Below are 23,675 nucleotides of genomic sequence, written 5' to 3' on the forward strand. Positions count from 1 at the left end.
ATCACAAGGTGCATGGCCTGTAACAAAAGGCAAATTGGCAAAAGAGAAGCATAACACATTAATTTACCAAAAGTTTTAAGAGACACAGAAGGCTTCAGAAATAAAGAGCAGAAGACCCAGCAGAAACATGTAATTTTATGTGTAGTTTCAGTGAAGAGTGGGAAGTCAGGAGTATGATTGGATAAAAAGGGGGTATGACGTCATGGCAATAAACAGGGGAATTTAGCAAGGATTTTTGGTTCAGATCCTTCCTGTTCTGTGTAGCATTCTTTTCTTCCTGGTACAGGGAAAGGTACCTGTCATATGATGGGTTTATGACCTAATTTCAGGGGAAGCAAGTTAGCAAATTCCGTTACGGCCAGCTCTTGCACAGAAAAGCGGGGGAAGGTCTAAGTGACCCTACTGTTTCTGTGGCTTCTCAGTTGCCAAGTTGCTGCATTTTGTAAAGTCATCTTCTGAGCCCCAGCAGTATGTATAGTCAAATCATGCATGTATACATATGCATACACATATACATGCATGTATAGAGACACACAATTATATTTTAAAATTTTAGCCAGAGTTTTCTTTTACATCCTTAATGCAAAATATAAATAATTTATAAAAAATCAAAAGAAAAATGTCCTTTAACAATTACAGGGGCCAGGTGTAGTGGTTCATGCCTGTAATCCCAGTGCTTTAGGAGCCTGAGGTGGGAAGATCGCTTGAGCCCAGGAATTTGAGGCTGTAGTTAGCTAAGATTGTGGCACTGCACTCCAGCCTGGGTGACAGAATGAGACCTCATCTCTAAATATAAACAAACAGACCAATAAATACATAACTAAAAGTTAAACAATTAAAAACAACCTTTGCCTTTTAAGAACTTCTCATTTGTTCTCTCAGCAGACTGGGGAAATCTTCTCATATGTCTCAGAAAATAGGCTCGTGTTTCTCACTTCCCGGTTCAGAGTCAAACCAAACTTGAAAGTCAGTGCTGAAATGGGTGATGCAGTGAGACTTTGACCTCTGCCTCCCTCTTGGTCTTTACTTCTCAATGGCTTGGTTATGTGTATGTACTGAGGTAGAGGAGGTGCTTGGGACCAAAGGCACAGAGTGCTGAGCTTCTCAGAAAAAATAGAACTCTAGAGATAAGAAAACACACAAGACAGTCGGGATTCTGCTTTGAAGGCAGATATAGATATTTTAGCTGAAAGATGGGTGGGTGCGTTTGCCAAGACCCCGCAGGCTCTCTGTTGGAGTGTGTGCATTTTTTGAAACTTCCCACATATTTTTTTGACATCTTGGAAAAATGTTCTTTCTTTGCTTTTGAGATGAATAAAGATGACTCTTTGGCAATAACGTGCTCTGTCATAATTAATACTCCATACCAGGCCTGGTCTTTCTTCAGGCCCTATGGACATTTTTTTCAGAAACCGGATGTAAATATAAAAGTTGGCTTTGTGATATCAAGGCTGTTGAGTAGCAGGCTTTCCTGTCTCTAGGCTGTTGGCAACAGAAGAGTCAAAATTGCTCTCTCGAGTGTACAAATCTATCGCCATCAGAATGAGTCTTCAGCACTTTGGGTAACTGTTTTCTACTAATACCTGCTGCTTTTTCCCCCACTTGGAACATAAGAGTACCAAGTCATAGAACCCAGCTGGTCCTCTCCAGAACTCAGAGTATATGAACACAGGCTAGTAAAATCAATTTCAAAATAAAAGTAGAAATGGAAGTTTGAAATAAGGTTTGGAAAATAGTAAATCTTTGAAATTTAGATTTTTGTTTGTAAATGCCAACAGTGAATTTAAAAATGTATTTGCACATCTTAAATTCTTAGTACCTCTTGATTTATTGAATGTTTTATGCAATTTACGTCGGTCATGGTGGACTTTTGGAGTTTGCTCTTTGATTTTTATTTTAAAAAATAAAGTGAAGAAGACATTCTAATTAGTTGCAGTGTTTATCGACTCCTCTGACTTAAGATGAGCAGGAAACTGTTCAGATGGGAAATAATGACCAAAGTCCATTAGAGAAAATATCTTCCCAATGGAAAAAAGCAGTAATGTCATCCATAGAAAAACTAGGAGATAGTCATGTTTTATGAAATCCCTTCAAAATATTTTTGACTTTAACAGTTATTTTGGGTCCATTTTGTCACATAAAGCATTTTTTATTTTGTGTTAAGGTCTAGAATAGATACAGAGGAAACACAACATTTTTATTCATCTACACTGTGCATTCAAATAAATCATCTTGCAGGGCAGGGATAGATGCTGCTTTGGAATATGGAATCCATGTGTCCTGGCTTTCCTCCTCATTTGAAAAGATTTTATTTGGGGGTGGATAGTTTAAATAGTTTGTTTTTAACTGACACTTTCTTTTACTTTCTTTGGCCAAAGAACATGTGCCAGTTTGGGAGTTAATTCTCAATTTACTCATTTTACTTGTAAGGTAAGAATTAAAGTAAGCTTTTACCACATTCCCAGTAGCTTTGTAACTAAATTGGACACACTGAAAAAAATAACACAAGGGCAAGTGTGGAGCCTGCCCATAAGATGTAGTTATTTCACATAGAGATGCTTCCTTAGAGAGGGTGTCCCTTCCAACCCTAATCACTTTAGAATCTTTTTTTATCCATGTATGTTCCCATATAGTGCAAGCATTTTCCATTACTGTAAACACTGGAGGTTGACAAGAAGCATACATCTGGAGTTGAGAAACACACCTGTTCAGGTACTTATTATCCTGATTGGTGTCAGTTTCCACTGGGCACATCTGTAAATGTGCATTGAACCAGCTGCCATCTCAGCTGCTCCAGGGCAGTGCCCACCACTATCAGTTTACATGCCAAGTTGAGATCAGTGTAAAATGAAACTATCATTGTCATTCCAGTAACTCTATAATATCTGAGCCTTAAATCTGTCCTGCAGCCTAGAGGAGGCTTTAGTGTGTATCTTTCCCATTAGGGCCATTGAAAGGCAGCCCCAAGGCACTGGCCCACACTACAGGGAAAGAGGTGATCCTGGCCTAGTCTCCATAATTTGAAGCCCTTCCTTTCTAAGCCTTTGAACAAATCATGCTGGAGCAACTGCCTTAAGAATCTTCTGAAGAGTAGCCCTGTCCTATGGAGCTGGGATTTCTCACAAAGGAAATTTATTTCATGTTAAGGAGCCCCCTCTGCTCCTGAATGTTAATGACCCTCCTAGCGTGGATTGGATAGGGTTCCAGGCTGGTGTTAGTCACAAGGAAATTTCATCTTCTTGATCACATTAGTTACAAAATTATCAAGTCATTATCTCATTTCCCAAACAATCCTCTGAGGAATATTCTTCAGTATGACTTGAGTTTTCTCAGGAAGCGAATGTCGGTTTCCCCATCCCATCCACCAGTTCAGTGTTTCCCAATGGGCAACTGTGTCCTTTGGTCATCAGTAAAACTCCCAAAACAGGCCCCAGTGGCTCCACACTCCCCCTGAGGACAGAGACAAATCTGACTTGACACTCAACGTGTCGCCAGGGAATCCCCTGGCAGTGTGGGAAGCTTTTGTGACTTTGATGGCCTTTGACCTTCAACCAGAGATCACAATCAGAGTGCACCACATTGTTGAAGGTGATTTGACAAGTGATACTATGAACAACAGGGCCCCATCCCTGATCACCTGCTTGGTGCCAGGCACCACGCCATACATCTGGTACAGGTGTGCTGTTGTGGCCCAAACTCTAAAGTAGACCCCAAAGACATGTCACAGTTCGGTGTTACATATAATGTTTGTCTTGGGGTATTCATGTTAATTCCCATCTCTGCTGGGAAGGCTCTTTCCTAGAGATCAGCCAGATTGCCTTACACATACTCCTTTTTGTCTCCTTTTAAGTGTCTCGTAAAGAAGCCTTCCCTCATGCCTCTGTCTAAAGTAGCACCCACCTCCCTTAGTCTCCACATTTTTATGCTGAGATTGTTTTCTCCATGGGGCTGTCACCTCCTGATCTATCCTATCCTATCCTATCCTATCCTATCCTGTCCTGTCCTGTCCTATCCTATCCATCCTATCCTATCCTATCCTATTGTATCAGTTTACTGGCTTCCTCTCACTAGCTTGAAGTCCTGTGTTCACAGTGATTCCCATGCCTAAAAAAGAGCTTGATACACAGTAGGCCTCTGACTGCTAAGTGGATCCACGTAGCCTGTGTTTATCTCTTAAAAAAAATAGTGGATGGTCAGGATTTCTTGAAGCAGAACCTGGGAGGAGGCACATAATTGACTGAGTAGGGGTGTGGCTCTGAGAAGAAACATGAGAGATGTGAAAGAAGAAACAAGTGAGGTAGAACAAAGATGGAAGCCCAGATAAGGCAGCTCCTGCAAGAGCTCTGAATTGTTAATGCCACCAGAGTGGACTCACCTTAGGAAGACTTTGGCTTCTGTACCCTAGTGTTAGACATCCATTGCCTTCAGAACACTCCTGAGGAATGGTGTAATGTCTCTGACATTTCTGGGCAAGGTGGCTGGAAGACTTCTGAATACCTGGGCAAGGATAGGACCTCTTAGCAGCGTCATGGACATCAGCTGCAGGATATGTGTCCAGGCCCAGCAAAGTGATCTTGGTGGAGTCCCAAGTGCAGCCATTAGAGAGATTTTCTGAGTAAACTTATGTGTTTAGTATCTTTGTTGAACATCTATGGTATTGCAGCAGGGGAAGTGGACAGGGACTCTTAACATAAGGGCTGAGACTCCTAGAACATTATTTAGAGAGGTTTGAAAGGGTCCACTAATCTTCAAAAATTGATTTTAAAAGTTCCCACGCCGGGAAACATATGCGTGGCTTTCTGATGGGTAGCTCTGAATCTCCCATTAGATTCTAAAAAGAGTTTGTAATCCGTAAAAATGTCAGCTTTAGAATACTCTCTATCTCTCTGTGCTGGAGGTTATCACCCGGTAGCATAAAGTTTTCTAAATGATTAGATTCAGTATGCACTTGTTTAAGTAGTTGGTTTAAGTGCACCCTACCCTGTTCTGGAGATCTTTGCCATCCATACTGGGGTCTTGGGGCCAAGCCAAGGCATCAGAATGTCCTTCCACTTCACAGTCCCTGCAGGCTTTCTCATCCTGCCACATGTTTTACAGTATTGCCAGTGGGCTTGGAAAAGATCACGAGAGAGAGAAAGAGAGAGAGAGAGAGAGAGAATGATAATTCCCCAGTTAGGACGTGGCTGACTTCTAGTGGAGTTGGAAGTCTCTTCCCTAGAGGCAAAATCCTTTCATGTACCAGGACTAGGCTCTTGACTCTGCTGCAGGAAAGAATTCAAGGATGAGTAGCAGAACATAGAGGAAACAGCTTTCATTTAAACGAAGAGTGCACAATTAAGAAAGTTCAGTGTAGGAGATCTCCAAGAGGGAGAAGCACTTGAGGGTAGGGAGTGATGGGCTTTTATCTAGTTTTTTTCTGGGTCAGTTTTATGTCAGTTACAAGTCACAGGAAGTTTCTCCAGCTCAGTGGTTTTCCATTTCTCCCAATGCCTAAACTAGTTAGCTTGTCTTAACATTATTTCCAGCATTGTCTAAACATATGAAGAAAGAAAACAAATAAAAATATGTCCATTAAATTATCATAATAAGAAATACAAGGCAATATCTTAATTAATTCTCGTGATATATTAGACTCTATTTACTTCCTCACTTTTCAGTTGAAGAAATTGAGGCTTAGACACTAAAACAAAATGACAAAGACCACAGGAGGAGCAGGTGACAGCTGAGGTTTGAGCCTGGCATCCTAACTCCGTGTAGCCTATTCTTCTAAACCCCAAGTGAATTGTGTCATCTCCTAATTTTAGGAAGATGCATGTATCACAAAGTATGTTGGGAAGTGAAGGTAACACATTGCAAAGAGTCTCACCTTACAACTGCTTCACCATGACGTTTTTTATGGAGATTTGATTGTATCAAGCTAAACTCTTAAACATTCTTTATGGAGATTTGATTGTATCAGATGCTGCAACCATTGAAGACTGAGGAGAAATGAAAATAAAGCAATTTAAAATTCAAAATGATACCTGCCATAAAATGAAGCCCATTTTGGCAATTTCCTCAACACCCTGCTTTGGATAAAGTCCTGTTTTGTAAAGAGAGTCTGCCTATGTATTTTGTGTCCTGGTTTAGTCTGTGAAATACTGAAGTCTGATTATTTTTTCTCCTGACTGCCCTATTATTTTTTTCCTCTGACTACCACCTTGTCACATGGCTGGCAATAGACACCTCTTCCAAGTCAGTTCCTTGACAACAATGTGTTCAAATAGATCAGTAGCAATAAATTAAGAAACCAACACCAACGCTACCATTAACTAAACACAAACAAAATAAACCAGACAAATCTCTTTCCTTCTAAACAAGGGAAGTCTCAATCAATTACACAGCAGTTTCTGAGATTGAAAATGCATTTATTACTCCAGAAAACTGGCAGACACACAATCTTAGGAAATACATTTTTCTCATTAATTCTGCAGAGCAAAATCACTGCCTTAAACCACAAAATGCATTTTACTGCCTCATATTAAATTTAATGTCACAATTCTTCTAAAGATTAGATTATGTAATACTTTTGTTCTTTGCCTTGGGATAATGTTGTGCATAAGGGAAGAGAAATATTACAAGACCCCTGTCTCTGTTCGCACACTGGTTTTGGTCATGCTGGGCTCACCTGCATTCATGGACTTAACAACTGTCTTCCTTTAATTTACAAAAATGTGACTAGTCACCCCCTTCCTTATGTTTGCACAGCACCTTTGCTTACAAGCTTGACAGTAGTGAAGTTCTCTGTGCGTCGTCTTCTCTCCACCAAAGGTTAGTAGAGTGTCTTCCATTTTGAAAAAAATGAGGTAAGGATGATGATGATAGTTTGATGGCAGCTGCTTTGTTGGATTATTTTCCATCTTTCAGCTGTCAACCTACACATTCCTGCCCCGTTGACTTTGAGTTTTGTCACTCTTGTAGATGAATAGATCATGGGATGCAGTGACAATAGGGTTTGGTCACTCTTGACCAATGGAATGAAGGGTGAAGTGACAATGGGCTTTGGTCACTATTGTTGACCAATGGCATGAAGGATGAAGTAACAATGGAGTTTGGTCACTCTTGTTGACCAGTGAAATGAAGGATGCAGTGACAATGGGCCAATTACAAGTGGAGACTTATAATTGGCCCTTTATCAGGAGACACATGATGAGAGTTGCATATGTCACCACCCCCTCAAGTATTCTTTACCATGAAAACTTGAGACATCAGGCAGTGACTGCTCCTTCAGTCTGGATTCTGGCAACGGAAACTTCATGAAGCTGAGCCAAACACAGCACAGCCAAACCTAGGAGATCCACAGCCTCAAGTAAAATGAGCAATACATTAAAAAACAAATGTTCTTACAAGTCACTGAAATATGGGAATTGTGTTTTCTACAGTAAACACTGGCTGATTTGATCACTTGTAATAGTGTAGAACCTACCACTGAGCTCCTTGTTCTAAGCACTTTACGCTTAGAATTGCCTAATGTCATCCTATTGACCACTACATGCTGTCAAAATTACTAGTATCCGTGTCTTACAATGGGGAAACTGAGGCTCAGAGAAATGAAATAATTGGTCCAAGATCAGCAGCTAGTATGCGATAGTACCAGGGTTTGAACACTTTCTTCATAAGCTGAAAAAAAGGGACTAGATATTACAGTGGAATGAGTGATCCATGCATCAGTGTTAGGAAGTAGGGGAAACTGAGGTTCCCTCAGTATCACTGAAGAAACGCATTAAGAGAATACCAAGTCATCAAGGGTGGTACACTTTTGTGTCTCCTTGTCACCTCCTTTGTCATCTCAGTCTGTTCTCAATAGAGCAAGGGTGAATCTGTTAAAACCTAAATAAGATTATGTCTGCTCCTAACACTCCATAGCTTCTATCTCACTGAGAGTAAAGGTCAAAGTCCTCATCATAACCACAGCGACGTCCATGATCTTCCAACATCCTTCCTCTGACCCTACTTGCTCTTTCTGTCCTGGACTGCTCAAGACACTAACCTCTCTGCATTCCTCAAACACCAGGATCTCTCATCTCAGAGCTTTTACACTTCTTGTTCCCTCTTCCTTCAACATTATACCCCTAGGTAACTGCATGATTCCTCCCTCACCTCCTGAAGGTCACTGCTCTTCCCCTGACTTCAGTGTCACTCCTCCCCCACTTTCAAGGGTCAGCGTCAGCAGAGTAGTTAGCTGCCTCAGTCACTGCTGTGTTCCTAGCACCTGGCACAGAGGAGACCGGGCTGGAGATGAGAACCCAAGTGCCCAGACTCTTGGCTCAGTTCTCTTTGTGTTCTGAATGATAAATGGCCAATAATAGTTCATGAGTGGAGGATAAGACCTGTGCGTAGTAAACACCCACTAATGGATGGCTAACCCTATGGCCTCCAAACATTTGGAGTGGTATTTATCAACCACATCTATTTAGTCATGTCAAGCATCAACATTTGAGAACTTTATTATCATTTCTGCCAATGCCTTGCAAGTTGGGCTTATCATGACCATTACAGATGAGAAAATGAAAGCTCGAAGAATTGAATCTTGTATCATTGTAGGTTAAGACCTGCACACACATGAAGAGCTCCTTCCTGTGATTGTATTCATTATTCTCACTCCAGTCAGCCCCATTTATGGAGAGATGTCTCTGAGCTGAACTGGGAGCTGGAAGGTGGGAGGTAGGGGCCAGGTGTTACTCCCATAACTGAGGAAGTAAATGGAACAGGCCAGGAGGTTCTCACCATGCAGACCCTGTGCTTATGTCAACCCTCGATTAGGAAATAGATATGTTCTGCTTTACTGAAGATCCAAGCAACAAATATCTCAAGTTGAAAGAATAACCTAAGACCTGGACTTCATAGTAAAACGCAATTCATGTGCTTCTCTTAGAAAATATTGATTTCTGGTCAGAAAAAAGAAGACATAAAATAGATGAAAATGGGCAAATTATATAAAGATAGCTATAAAGCTTTTTGCAACTTCAAACAGTCAACAATTGGATGGCATTCCTGCCAAAATATATCTATCACTGTTTGGACCAAAATGGACATAACTCACAAACAGCTTGTTTTGCTACCATATTGGAGCATGGAAGGCAGTTGACATTAAGAAGACAGAGTTTATGATTATAATCTGGAGATAGGACCACATGAGATAGCCATAGACAAAGAGCAAAAGAGAAACTGTTTTTGCTGAAAATGCTTTTAGGGAATGCCTCACATGCCTAGCTTCTCATGTACACCACAGTTTCTTTAGGTCAAAACATTCACCAAGCTGGGCTTGGTGGCTCAGCCTGTAATCCCTCACCTTTGGGAGGCTGAGGTGAGTGGATTGCCTGAGCCCGCGGGTTTGAGACCCACCTGGGCAGCGAGACCTCATCTCTACAATAAATCAAAAAATCAGCCGGGCGTGGTAGTGCGCGCCTGTAATTCCGGCTACTCAAAAGGCTGAGGCGGAAGGATCGCCGGAGCCCAGCAGGTCGAGGCTGCAGTGGCTGGGAGCGGCCACTGCGCTCCAGTCTGGGTGACAGAGTGAGACTCCAACTCAAAAAAAAAAAAAAAAAACACTCACCAACTTCAACGCTTCTTAGAGAAAACATTTTGTTGCTAGGTAAAAGAAATTTGTATGAAGGTGTTGAACATTATTTCAAGGTCATCTCCAGACACAGATTTGGGCAGACATAAAGTATTTTGGAGAAGATAACAGAAGAGGGGGGTAGAGATTGCCTATTTATTGCCAATTGCATTTGAAAAGAAAATATCAGCAAATATATCACTGATAAACTGATGTTTGAACTTGAAGCTAAAATAACTGAGAGGAGAGGCCTTGGGCATCCCAAAGGTGGGACCATCCCAGGGAGAGATACATTTTTACTGTCAGGTGTAGACAATCAAAAACATTACAGGCCACTATCTATAGAGAGAAGATAGCAATTCCAGTGAGAAAATTTTGCAGTCAGATAATGATATTGGCATTCCTGCAATGATTGGTGTTAACAATGAGGCATTTAAAAGTGACCTTTAATCTACTGCCTGAATTGACAGCAGAGACAGTGAACTTCTAAAGTTATACTGAGATTAAAAATGCACATCAAGCAAGAGATGTGCACCCCCCCTTTCAGGCTACCCATGTATTCTCCACTTCATATATTTCACAGGCACTGTACAGGTAGACATTTCCTTTAAAAAAAAAAAAAACTTGCCGGGCTCGATGGCTCAGCCTGTAACCCCGCGCCTTTGGGAGGCTGAGGTGAGTGGATTGCCTGAGCCCGTGGGTTCGAGACCTGCCTGGGCAGCGAGACATCATCTCTACAATAAATCAAAAAATCAGCTGGGCAAGGTAGCGCATGCCTGTAATTTTGGCTACTCGGAAGGCTGAGGCGGAAGGATAGCCGGAGCTCAGCAGGTCGAGGCTGCGGTGGCCGGGAGCGGCCACTGCACTCCAGTCTGGGCGACAGAGTGAGACGCCAACTCAAAAAAAAAAAAAACTTAATTTTTTTTTTTTAATTTTAAAATTGTGGGGTACATTTCAGGGTTAGGTGTATAAATATTCACTGTGCCGGTACCCTTGTTGATGAGGTGTGTCCCCCCTTTCCCAGGCAGATTTCCACTACTGTCAGTCTCACCTCCCCACCCACACCACCCCACCCCCCGCAGGTTTCTGCTACAGTCAATCTTTTTCTTATAGTATTGTGGTAGATGTTCAAGGTCCTCTCTTGAGTGAGAACATGTGATACTCAGTTCTTTGTTTCTATGAAAGATCACTGAGTATTATAGACTCTAATTCCATCCAGTTGCTGCAAAGTTCATGATTTTGTTCTTCTTTATGACTGCATAATATTCCATTGTGTATATGTACCACATTTTAAAAATCCAGTTCTCTTTTGACGAGCAGCCCGTTTGGTTCCATGTTCTTGCTATTGTGAACGATGCTGTAATAAACATACGTGCACAGGTATCTTTTTTATAGAATAATTTGAGTTCTTCGGGGTATCTTCCCAGTAGGGGGACTGCAGGGTCATATGTAAGGTCGATTTTTAGAACTTTTAGGTATCGCCACACTGTTTTCCACAGAGGCTGTACTAGTTGGCACTCTCACCATCAGTGTAGAAGTGTTTCCTTTTCGCCACATCCTCTTCAGCATCTGTTATTTTTTCAGTTATTGATGGTGGCCATTCTGAATGGAGTTAGGTGGTACCTCAGCATAGTTTTGATGACTAGGGAGGCTGAACATTTTTTCATATATCTGTTGGCTGCTCTAATGTCTTCTTTTGAGAAGTGTCTATTCATATCTTTTGCCTACTTTGTAATGGGCTGTTAGTTTTTTTGCTTTTCAGCATGTTTGTGTTCCTTACAGATCCTTGATGTTAGGCATTTGTCAGACATGGAATTGGCAAATATTTTTTCCCAGTCTGTGGACTGTTTCCCTGCTCTCTTTGGCTTTGCAGAAACTTGTCAGTTTGATGACGTCCCACTTGTCTATCTTATCTCTTATGGCATGGGCACTTCAGGTTTTGATCAGGAATTAGTTGCCAGTTCCAATTTCCATAAGGGTGTCTCCTGCATTTTCCAAGGTTTCTATAGTTTGAGGTTTTACGTTTAGGTCTCTGATCCATTTAGAGTTGATTTTTGTGTATGGGGATAGGAAGGGGTCCTGTTTCAATCTTCTGCATGTGGTCAGCCAGTTTTCCCAGCACCATTTACTGAATAGGTTTTTGTCTCTCCAGTAGTTAGTGGTGGAGGCTTTGTCGAAAATGAGTTGACTGAGAAATTGAGCTTTTGCTTCTGGAATCTCAACTCTATTCCATTGGACTATATGCCTGTTCTTATACCAATACCAGGCTGTTTTGTTTATTGCATTTTTTTTTTTTTTTTTTTTGAGTCAGAGTCTCACTCTGTCGCTCAGACTGGAGTGCAGTGGCCACTCCCAGCCACCGCAGCCTCGACCTGCTGGGTTCCGGCAATCCTTCCGCCTCAGCCTTCCAAGTAGCTGGAATTACAGGCATGCGCTGCCATGCCCGGCTGAATTTTTGATTTATTGTAGAGATGAGGTCTTGCTGCCCAAGCGGGTCTCGAACCCACGGGCTCAGGCAATCCACTCACCTCAGCCTCCCAGAGGCGCGGGATTACAGGTTGAGCCACCGTGCCCGGCTTATTGCAGTTTTATAATAAAGTTTAAAGTTTGCCAGTGTGGTACTTCCTGCTTTTTTTTTTTTTTTTGGCTATTCTTGGTTTTTTACATTTCCATATGTATTCCTGTGTTGTTGTTTCTAGATCTGAGAAGAGTGTTGCTGGTAATTTGATGGGTATTGCATTAAATCTGTAGATTGACTTAGGTAGAATGGACATCTTAACAATGTTGATTCTTCCAATCCATGAGCATGGAATATTTTTCCACTTTTGTGTCATCTTTGATTTCTTTGAGCAGAGTTTTGTAGTTTTCCTTGTAAAGGTCTTTCACATCTCTGGTTAGAGGGACGCCAAGGTATTTCTTTTTGTGTGTGTATGTGGCTATTGTGCATGGAATCATGCTTTTTATTTGGGGTTTTAATTGTTTATTATTGGTGTATAGAAATGCAATTGTCTTCTGCACATTTCTTTTATTCCTGAGCCTTTGCCAAAGTCCTTTATCAGCACAAGGAGGTTTTTGACCAATTCTCCTGGGTTTTCAAGGTATATAATCATGTCGTCTGCAAAGGGACACAATTTGACTTCCTCTTTTCCTATTTGGAACTCTTGATCACCTTCTCTTCTCTGACTGCTCTAGCTAGGACTTCCAATACTATGTTGAACAGGAGGGATGACAGTGGGTATCCTAGTCTTGTTCCAGTTTTCAGGGGAAATGGTTTCAACTTCTGTCTGTTTAGCAATATGTTGGCTGTAGGTTTCTCATAGATGGCTCTTACTATTTTAAGGTATGTTCCATCTATGCCTAGATGTTCGAGGGTTTTTATAAAAGAGGGTTGCTGGAGTTTATCAAAAGCTTTTTCTGCATCCAATGATATAATCATGTGATTTCTGTTTTTATGCCTGTTGATGTATTTGACTACATTTATGGTCTTACGAATGTTGAATCAGTCTTGCACCCCGGGGATGAAGTCTACATGGTTGTGGTGGATGATTTTTGAGATGTTTTGCTGAATCTGGTTTGCTAGGATCTTGTTGAGAATTTTAACATCTATGTTCATCAAAGATATTGTCCTGTAGTTCTCTTTCTTTGTTGGTTCTTTACCTGGCTTGGGTATCAATGTGATGTTAGCTTCATAAAATGATTTGAGGAGAGTTCCATCTTTCTCAATCACTTGGAATACTTTCAATAGGATTAGTATCAGTTTTCCTTTTATGTTTTGGAGAATTCTGCTGGAAAGTCATCTAGTTCAGGACTTTTTTTGTAGGTAGTTTTCTTATGATATAGTCAATTTCCTTGATTGATATTGGTCTATTTAGTGTCTCAATTTCTTTTTTTTTGTTTGTTTGGATTTTTTTTTTTTTGAGTTGGAGTCTCATTCGGTTGCCCAGACATGCAGTGGCCGCTCCCGGCCACTGCAGCCTCAACCTGCTGAGCTCCGGCGATCCTTCCGCCTCAGCCTTCCAAGTAGCCGGAATTACAGGCATGCGCTGCCACGCCCGGCTGATTTTTTGATTTATTGTAGAGATGAGGTCTCGCCTGCCCAGGCGGGTCTCGAACCCACGGGCTCAGGCAATTCACTCACCTCAGCCTCCCAAAGGCACGAGATTACAGGCTGAGCCACCGAGCCCGGCTTCAATTTCTTTTTGTTTCAAACTAGGGGTTTGTGTTGTCAGAAAGTCCTCCATTTCCTTTGGATTTTCAAGTTTGTTTCCATACAAGTGTACATAGTCTCTGATAATCTTTTGCATTTCTTCAGGGTCGGATGTGACTTCATCTTTTGTGTTTCTGATTGAGTTTATTTGGACTTTTTCTCTCTCTTTCTTGTTCAGTCTTGCTAGGGGACCTTCAATCTTGTTTATCCCTTTAAAGTTCCAGGTTTTTGTTTCATTGATTTTTTGTATTATCTTTTTGTCTTCTATGTGCCAGATTCGGGCTTTTATTTTGTTGACCTGGATTCCTCTGCTGAAGTTAGGGTTTTGAAGGTCTTGCATTTCCAGCTTCCTTAGGTAACTTGTTAGGCTGTTAACTTGTGATTTTTCCATTTTCTTCATGTGCGTTTGTAGAGATATGAATTCCCCTCTTACTACTGATTTCATGGCATTCCAGAATTTTGGTAAGATGTTTCTTCATTTTCATTTGTTTTCAGGTATCTTTTAATCTCTGTTTTGATTTCCATGTTGACCCAGGAGTTGCTTAGCATCATGTTGTTTAGTGTCCATATCTTTGTGGATTGGGGGGTAACTTTGTTGGTATTGATATTTATTTTTATTCCACTGTGGTCTGAGAAGGTTCAGGTCAAAATTTCAATTTTATGAAATTTGTTTATGCTTGATTTATGGCCAAGAATGTGGTCTTAGAGTACCTTCCATGCAGTGATAAGTAGAATGTATATTCTATGGTTGTTGGATGGAGTGTTCTGTTGGTATCAATTAAGTTCATTTGGTCAAGAGTCACATTGAGATTCTGGATCTGCTTGTTGATGTTTTGTCCTGATGATCTGTCTAGGGTTGTGAGTGGAGTATTAAAGTCCCCAACTATGGTAGTTTTAGAGTCAGTATCTTTTTAAAGTTTGCCTAGAAGCTGCCTTATGAAAGTTGGTGTTCTTACGTTGGGTGTATATATGTTTAGAACTGATATTTCTTGTTGATGGATAAGCCTCTTATCTTTATGTAGTGACTTTCTGTTTCTTTTTTAATTTTTGACAGCTTAAAGGGTATTTTGTCTGATATTAAGATTGCAACTCCAGCTTTCTTTTGTGTTCCGTTTGCCTGAAAATTTGCTTCCCGTCCTCTTACTTTGAGTCTGTGAGTGTCCTTTCTGCTGAGATGAGTCTCTTGGAGACAACATATTGTTACCTTATAATATTTCATCCATTTTGTCATTCTGTGTCTTTTCAATGGTGCATTTAGTCTATTCACATTCAGGCTAATTGAAATGTGAGAGTTTATCCCAATCATAAGGTTCTTATAGAGTTGTTGTTATTCCTGTTTGTTGTCTTTCTTTTGATTTTTGGGTTGATTCATGTGTGCTTTCACTCTTTTTCCTGCACTCTGTGAAGAACTTTCATGTTCTTTTTTCCTTTTCTTCTCTGTTTAATACTTTCTTAAATGTTTCTTGTAGAGGTGGTCTAGAGGCAGCATAAGATCTTAGGGATTTAATGTCTGGGAAAGATTTTACTTCTCCCTTGCTGATGAAGCTTAGCTTAGCTGGGTAGGTTATTCTTGGTTGAAATTGTGTATCTTTGAGAACTTTGAAGATTGGGCTCCATACTCTCCTAGCCTGAAGTGTTTCTGTAGATAAATCTGCTGCTATTCTAATTAGTCTTCCCCAGTAGGTAGTATGACCTCTTTTTCTTGTTGCCTTTAGGATTTTCTCTTTTATACTTACTTTGTTAAGGTGAATTATTATTGTCTGGGAGTTGATCTTCTCATTTGTTGTCTTGAAGGGGATCTCTTGTGTTTAAATTTTCACATCACTGATAAGATGAGGGAAGTTTTCTTGAATAATTTCATGGAAATTATACAGGGTGGTCTCTGTCTCTCTCTCTGCCTCAGGAAGTCCAATTACTCTTAGTTCAGACTCTTGAAATAATCACTCATCTCTTGAAAGTTTTGTTCTGTCTTTTTAAGCTTCTTTTCTATGTTGTTGACAGTTTGAGTTAGTTTTATATTTTTGTACTCAAGCTCTGAGATCCTTTCTTCTGCTTGGCTAATTCTGCTTTCCATGTTTATTAGTTTGTTATTTATTTCAATCACAGTGTTCTTTACTGCTATTGTCTCAGTTGTCAACTCTTTCATATTTTCCTCTTGTCTCTCCTCAATTCTTTTTATTCTCTCTATTAATGTCTTGATGTCTGGGTTTGTAGCATGTGATCCATCATTCTGGGGCTCTTCATTGTTTGCATTCCAAAGTTTGTTTTCTGAGTGTCTGACTTCTCGGTGATTTGTGTGAGACTTGTATTCTTCTTTTTGGTTTTTCTTTATTTCTGTAGATTTTCCTGCCTACCTTTCCCCCCTCTTCTTTAATTCCATTGTTCAGGGTTGGAGGGGTTGCTTTTACTTCTGTTTATTCAATCTCCTATTCTTCCTTATGTAAATCCTCTTACTTTGTTCAATTCTGAGACTGGACTGTAGGTTGAGGGGCTATAATTCTTTGCAGTTTGGGGATTTAATTGAGGGGGGAGCTTTGATTCAAGACTTATCTGCAGATCCCAGTATCCAACAGGTGGATGAGTTCCCTGGAACCCCCTTCTTACTGCCTTGCAATTTGTCCATGCAGTGGGGGGCGTAAGTTTACTTCCAGAAAGCAAAATGAGATAAGAAAAAGAAAAATAATGGAACAGAGAAGGGGGAGGGGAAAGAGGAAAGTGGAGAGAGAGAAGAGTAAGAGGGAAAACAGACAAATGTTCCAGTTAACAAATGAAAAGAGATGCAGAGACAGAGAAGAGTAAAAAATAAATAAAAATAAAAACCTAAAACATACAGAAAATCATACACACAAGCCAACCAACTTTCCTGTTGTATATAATTCCCCTACACAAACAGGAGTTCTAAAGAAAAAAAATATTAATCAGTAAAATAACAGAAACAAGGCAAGTACAAAAATGTTATCAAAAACAGAGAGAAGGGACAAAATAGAAAAAGAAAAAAAAGTACAACATAAAACAAACAAAAATCAGCAAAAAAACCAGAAAAAGAATAAAAATTTAAAAAGTAAAAACAATGAATCAAGCTTCCTCTGAGATCATCCCTGTGAGCCAAACATACTTTCAGCTATGATCTCTAGGTCTCATCGCAGGCTGGTATGGTTGCTCACAGATAGAGTCAGACGTCCCAGGCCTGCTATGAAAGGATCAGATCTGGACATAGTTGACTTGCTGCCTGTCAGGTCTGCCACTCAGATTCAACCGATCTGTGTCAGATCTAGCATGGGGGAGGGGCTTCTGTCTCTCCTCATTTGATGTGGTTACCTTATGTCCCAAGTTGGAGGCTGGGCAGAGCTGTGCCAAGCTAGGTGGTGCAATGCAGGTCTCTGCCTGGTCTTGGGGCAGACAAAATGACTGCAGTGGGTACCTGTTTACTGGGCAAGGCCATCCTCCCTGACCCTCCTTGATCCTGTCTTTCCACTCATCTGTCTCCGGGCTCCAGCGGGTCTCTCGTCCCACTCCTGCAGGGTGGCTTGGGTTGGGAGAATGAGCCAGCAATTTCACAGGCCAGGAGTCGAGGACCACAGAGACAGCACAGTGTGTGGGACCTGCTGCACCAGTCACCTTTTGCAGAGGTAGCAGCAGCAGTGGTGGCAGTGTGTTGCATGGGATCGGTTGCAGCAGTCACCTTTTGTGGAGGCAGCGGCAGCGTGTGGAACTGCCTGCAACAGCCACCTTTTGAGGAGACGTTCACAGTCTGACTTGTCGTGTCACCATTTTGCCTCTAGAAACAGACATTTCCTTTCTTCCCTTTTCTCTTCCCCTTTGTCCCACTCTCTTAAAGCTCAGGCTCAGAAATAAAATAGCAGCTTTCATGGCCTAAAGAACTAATAATGCTGGATTATTTACACATGCAAATATATCCTGAGTGGTACTTTATAAATATAAGAGGCCAGATGATAATGAATGTAGTGATTTAAGCATCATGCTTTATTTAGTGATAGTTCTGTTCTTGGTGGTTTAGAAATCAATACACTTTCATTCTATTGGGTAAGTACTCATCAAGTTGCAATGATATATGGGCTCATATAATTAATTAGGGCTCAGAAATATAAAGATTTTCCTTGCTACCTGTGGCTTAAGCTGTATCATTCTGGAGGCCAACTTAGAATCAAGCTTACTATACCAGGTCTCTTCTGACTGATGGGTTGAAATCAAAGTCATTGAGAAAACCTCCTTTCTCTCTGAATTATAGTTACAGATGTGAAAAAAGGACAAGTAGCTAGATTTGAATATGAATAAAGAATAGAAAGTATTTCAGGACTATTAGCCTTGTAAAACTTCTTTGTCCTTTAATACAAAGCATACATTTCTCTATGTGAGTAGAGTCAGACTCATGAATTGCTGTGTGTGTGTATATGTGTGCATATGCCTTTGTCTGCACCAGTCCTGTACTGTTTGAACTATCAGTATTTTTTTTTTACAGACAAGTATTTGCACTGCCTGCATGCAGTGATGCCATCATAGTTCACTCCAGCTTTGAACTACTGGGCTCAAACAATCCTTCTGCCTTAGCCTTCCAAATAGCTGGTACTACAGGCATCTGTCACAATGCCCAGTGAATTTTTTGTACATTGGGGGGGTCTCACTGTATTTCCCAGGCTGGTCTTGAACTCCTGGCTTCAAGCAACCCTTCCACCTTGGCCTTTCAAAGTGCTGGGATTACATGCATGAGTCACCATGCCTGGTCTATATCAGTTTTTAAATCTCACTTTAATACTATAAAATAGGATGTTTCATTATCTGCATTTTATATGTAGGGAACTGGGATTTAGGATAAAGGTTTTGTTTGCCCACATTTACTCAGAGAAGGGATGAACTGAAATCAAATTCAGATATTTTTGCCACCAAGACATCCCAATATCTTCACAAAGACCACAGGATTGTGTGAAACATCTCAAGGAAAAGATGCTCTCAGTAACTTTAAAAGGTGGTATTTCTTTTTTCCCCTCTTCCTTCTCTACCAGACTTAGGTCTAAGGCAGAGTTTCTGTGATAAGAGTAGTCTCTATCCTCACTCTCAGGCTAGTTCTTTAACCCTAACACACTACTTATAGTAATACCTGCTCACTCTTCCTCGGGGATTGAGATGACAGTGGAGTGTTTCCAGGAGCTCCAAATCCCAAGGACATTGTCATTAGATGAGTGGTTTTAACACCAGTGTGGAGTAGGCCAATATGCCTCTTAGCACACTCTATAAAGAAATACAAAAAAAGAAAAAGAGAAAAGAAAATCTTACAAACAAAAAGGTAATATATAAAATTAAATATTCAGTAAATGAACTTATTTGAAGAATGAAGATGACAGAAAATAAGTCAATAAATAGAAAAAAGAAAACCCTGTGTAAATTGCAGAGAAAAGCAAAAAGAATTTTAAAACTCATTAGAACCTCAGGAACATGTGGGGACAAAATCAAAAGGTCGGAAATGTGTATAATAGGAGTAATAGAGAAACTAGAGACAGAAACTGAGTCAGAGAAAATACTGTAAAACCAATAGCCAAAATCTCCCTATAGTTGTTGAAATAAGTGAATTTATAGATTTTAGAAGTTTAAGCAGAATAAATAAATACAACCTCACCTAAACAAATCATATTAAAATTTCTGAATACAAAGAGAAAGAGAAAATCTACAAGGCAGCCAGAGAAAAATGACACATTATATATAGGTAACCATAATTTGAATGATGGCAGATTTCTTATCAGAAACCATGGCAGCCAGATAACAATGGAAAACCAGTGTCAGAATGATGAAAGGGAGGGAAAACCAAACCAAATCCAAAGCAAACAGAAAACAAATCAGAACAAACAAATAAACAAAAAAAATCCTGTCAACTCAGAATTCTATGCCCTGGGCAAATGTCCTTCAGGAAAGGAGAAGAAATAGAGTCACTTCCATATAAGGAAAAACAAAGAAATTGTCACTGACAAAGTAGTACACTGTGAATAATGTGACTGGATGTTTTAAGGGGTGAGAAGACAATTCTTGTCAGTATTACTATTTCTGGATGTATAACCTAGCTTGTATAAATTCTTAAAAAATACAAACAACTAAATTTAGGCCTTCATGAATGTAAGGTGTAGCTAATATTCTTTCTAAACTGAGCCTGAAGTGATAAACTAATGAAATCTTTTAGTTCTGCTTTCTGTTTGCAGTGGACAGTTACCAGCAAGGTACATAGATTAGCAGAGGGAAACATGATACCAATAAAGATGACACAACTGACTTTTTGGAGCATATGCCATGTGCTGGACACTCAGCTAAACTATGTGTGCTTGTGTGTAATCCTCACAGCACCCATTTAATAAGAACTATTATTGACTTTTTATTACAGACAAGGGTACTGGGGTGTAGAGAGACAGTAACTAGCATGATACAATGTTGTAAAGGCAATGGAAAGCCAGGAATCCAAACCAGGTCCAACCTTTAGGTTGTACAACTTCCACATAGTCTATGGCCAAACCCAGTTTGCTGACAAATTTTTTAAAACAAAATCTTACTGTATCTTAGTCATTCTTGCTTTTTCATGCCTATTTACATCCTTCAACAGCAAAGGTTAGGAGCTACAACAAAGGTCATACAGGCTATAATAATGTCTAAACATACTCCACAGATCTTTACAGAAAATGCTTGTGGAGCCCTGACTTACAGAAACCCAATGCAATATACAGCAAAACTGATGACTGGAGAAACTCCTCTTCCCTCTTTCAGACCAATTTTCCCAAAGTGTTTGTGTTTTGGGGATATATCAGTCTAAAACCATAAAGTTATTTTTATTATATTTATTTTTCAGTGTAAGAAACTCAAAGAGACTCTAAGCTTCCTTCCTTTCTGTCTTCATTGCTGTTTATTTTATTCACAAAACTGCATGCTTGTTAGTACTGACCATACAGAGCTGATGACCATGGCTTTTTATTTGTTTTTATGATTCTAACATGATTAATGTGGTAAACAGCTGCAGTTAAACATTGTGTGCATAGCTATGTTTGACTGGTTTTGATTAATTCCATTCACAAATCATAGATTAAAGCAAAAAGCAGAGACTGGAGAATGAAGAATTAGGAATTTACCCCTAGGCTAATAAAATCTTATCCTTTCCCAGAGTGGGTCTTTTTCTTTCTGTGAATTTTTTTTTTTAGAATCCAAACTGTTGAAAGACAGCTTGAAATCCCTGCTCTTGAAAGGAAGTGCCATGCTCTGAGGAAACCAGTAGAAACAGCCATGTGAAGAGGAACTGAGATCCCTGGCCAACACCCCAGGTGAGCTCCCAGCAAAAGCCAGCACTAACTTGCCAACGATGAGAGTGAGCCACCCTCACTCAGTACAGAACCATGGAGCCATCCCATCTGACCCGATGTGGAACAGGGGCACTGCCACTGTTGATACCTAATACAGAGTGTCACAATTCTCTTGCACCCCCCCATGCCCATTTCTTGTTTACTATTCAGCTAGATCAATAATGTTTGCTCATACTTTGTTTTTAAAGAGGAAAAGTCTACAGAGTTGGCAGAGCATCTTCCAGTAAAAAATGAACCAACTGTGAAGATGTTTGAAGATACAGCAACTACAAGACAAATGAAGGCAATCAACTATCCCAGATACGGATGACCACCTGGCTAACAAGTTTGGTTTTAGACAGGAGTATTCAGACACTATAGAAAAGCAAGACTCCAGTGTGAATGTGGCAACTACATTGGAGCAGAGGAATAACTTTAAATACTAAGAACTTATGGCTTCAGGAATTTAGTTGTTGTTGGTTTTCTTACTGATGGGAAATGGAAGATGTCAACTTTGTTGAGATGTAATTTAAGTACACTAAAGTGTACAGCCTGAGGGTACAGCTTGATAAGTTTTAAGAAAAGCACACGTCAGGGTAAATAATGTGCCAATGAATGTCTACAGCATTCTGTCACCTTGGCTCTTTCCTCTTGTCCTTATGCAGTGACCCAACCCGCTTCATTCCACAGGCAATGGTCAGATTCTCTCACCATCATAGACTGTCTTTGTCTGTTGTAGAACTTTATGGTATTGAAGTCAGACCCTACTAACTTCTTGTGTCTGGCTACTTTCAATCAGCACAATGCTTTTGAGATCCAACTATAGAGGATAAATCAGTGCTCTGCTTCTTTCTTACTGTTGAATGTATGCATATTTTCAGTGTTATTTATTCACCTATTGATGGATTAGATTGTTTCCAGATTGTCATTTTGGATGCCATGTGGCTTACGTTATGGGAGTCAGGTTGGATGCTGGGGGCCAGTTTGGAAGCTACCCCGGCATCCACGAGAAGGATGATGATGATCCAGGGTACAGGGTGGCTGTGCAGATAGAGAAAGGGAGACAGATTCAGGATGTAGTTTACTAATTCAGAAAAGGTCATGCTTGTAGTCCCAGCTGCTTGAGAGGCTGAAACAGGGGACTTGCTTGGGCCCAGAAGTCTGAGGCTGTAGTGAGCTATGATTGTGCCACTGTACTCCAGCCTGAGTGACAGAGTAAGACCCTGAGGTGTGGGCAGGGGAGGGGAGAGAAAGGAGAGGAAAGGAGAGGAGAAGAGAGATGAGAAGAGAAAAGAGAAGAGAAGGAGGGAGGAAGAAAGAAGGAAAGGAGGGAAGGAAGGAAGGAAAGAAGAGAGGGAAGGAGGGAGGGAGAAAACCTGTGCATTAGACAAACATTTACAAAAAGTGGTAACATCAGGCTCTCAGCACTGCGGGGTGGGGAGTGTGACCTTTCTGGGGCCAAGCAAATTCATAGGCTTGGAGTCCTTCTAATGCTGAATGCAGGGATCACACATTTAAGGCATTCAGAAAGTTAGGCCTGAACTTGCATACTTTACATTTTCACAACAATGCCTTAAGTTTTATCTTATTGTGAGTGCGTGTGTGTCAAGTACTACAAATAAACACCCTGATGGTCAAAGCAAAGCGTGAGAACTTTCATTAAGAGTCAAGCAAAGAAGCACTGTTGCTGGTTGTGTGAACTGGCACACCCATATGGAAATCACTTCAGCAGTCCCCATAGAACTGTTAAATGTACAGGCACTGGGAACCAGCAATTCCACTTTGAGACACTCAAACTACATGAACACAATGACCAGAACAAGGAGGTATACGCACAAGAAGTAGGGCTAGTTAGTCACTAGGGGTGAGGACTCAGGGGTCTAACAAACCTTGGCCTAATCCCCAGCACCACAGCATGCTACTTGAATGACTTTGGGTACATTCTTATGTTGTGGAGCCTCAGCTTTCTCATCTGTAAAATGGGAGCACTAATGTTGACAATTCATAGGATTGCTGTGCAGATTCAATGAGATTTGCAAGCAAACCCTTTATCAGGTGTGCAGTAGAATCCACTTATAACAGTGCCTCCATGTAGACAAGAAACAAGGTGTTCACTATGGAATCCACAGTAACCTACCCAGGACTCCAGACACAGAGTATAGATGGCATCAAAGTATCCTTTATCTCGAGCCTCTCAGGCTGTACTGTCACTGTGAGCACACAACCAGCCACTGTCCTTAGGTGTCCTGAACGTCCCTTTTGGTTGTCTCCATGAAATACCTAAAGTTCCTGGCATCTTCTGCCTCTTCCACGCTGGTATCACAGCGTGGACAAAGACCTTGAGGCTGGAATAGATGGAGGCCAACACAGGTGTGAGCGATGCTTCATGCTATAAAACCAAACTAGGATGGTAAAGCAAACCAGATGATGGGATCCTTCAAATATTAGTCTTGAGTCATCTAAGTATTAAAATAAGAAGAATCACAGTTTAGGAAAATGAACAGAACCTCCTTGTAGATGAATGGACTGGGATGGTGGAATC

At 40.6% G+C, this 23,675-nt stretch overlaps 1 pseudogene; it reads left to right on the forward strand.

Moving 5' to 3' along the window:
- The window catches only part of LOC103253761, a 158,047-nt pseudogene extending 140,487 nt beyond the window's left edge, over positions 1–17,560 (forward strand).
- Positions 17,561–23,675: the final 6,115 nt, after the last annotated feature.

This window comes from Carlito syrichta, unplaced genomic scaffold, assembly GCF_000164805.1.
Source record: "Carlito syrichta isolate Samal-C Ts95f unplaced genomic scaffold, Tarsius_syrichta-2.0.1 Scaffold251183, whole genome shotgun sequence".
Taxonomy (NCBI): Eukaryota; Metazoa; Chordata; class Mammalia; order Primates; family Tarsiidae; genus Carlito; species Carlito syrichta.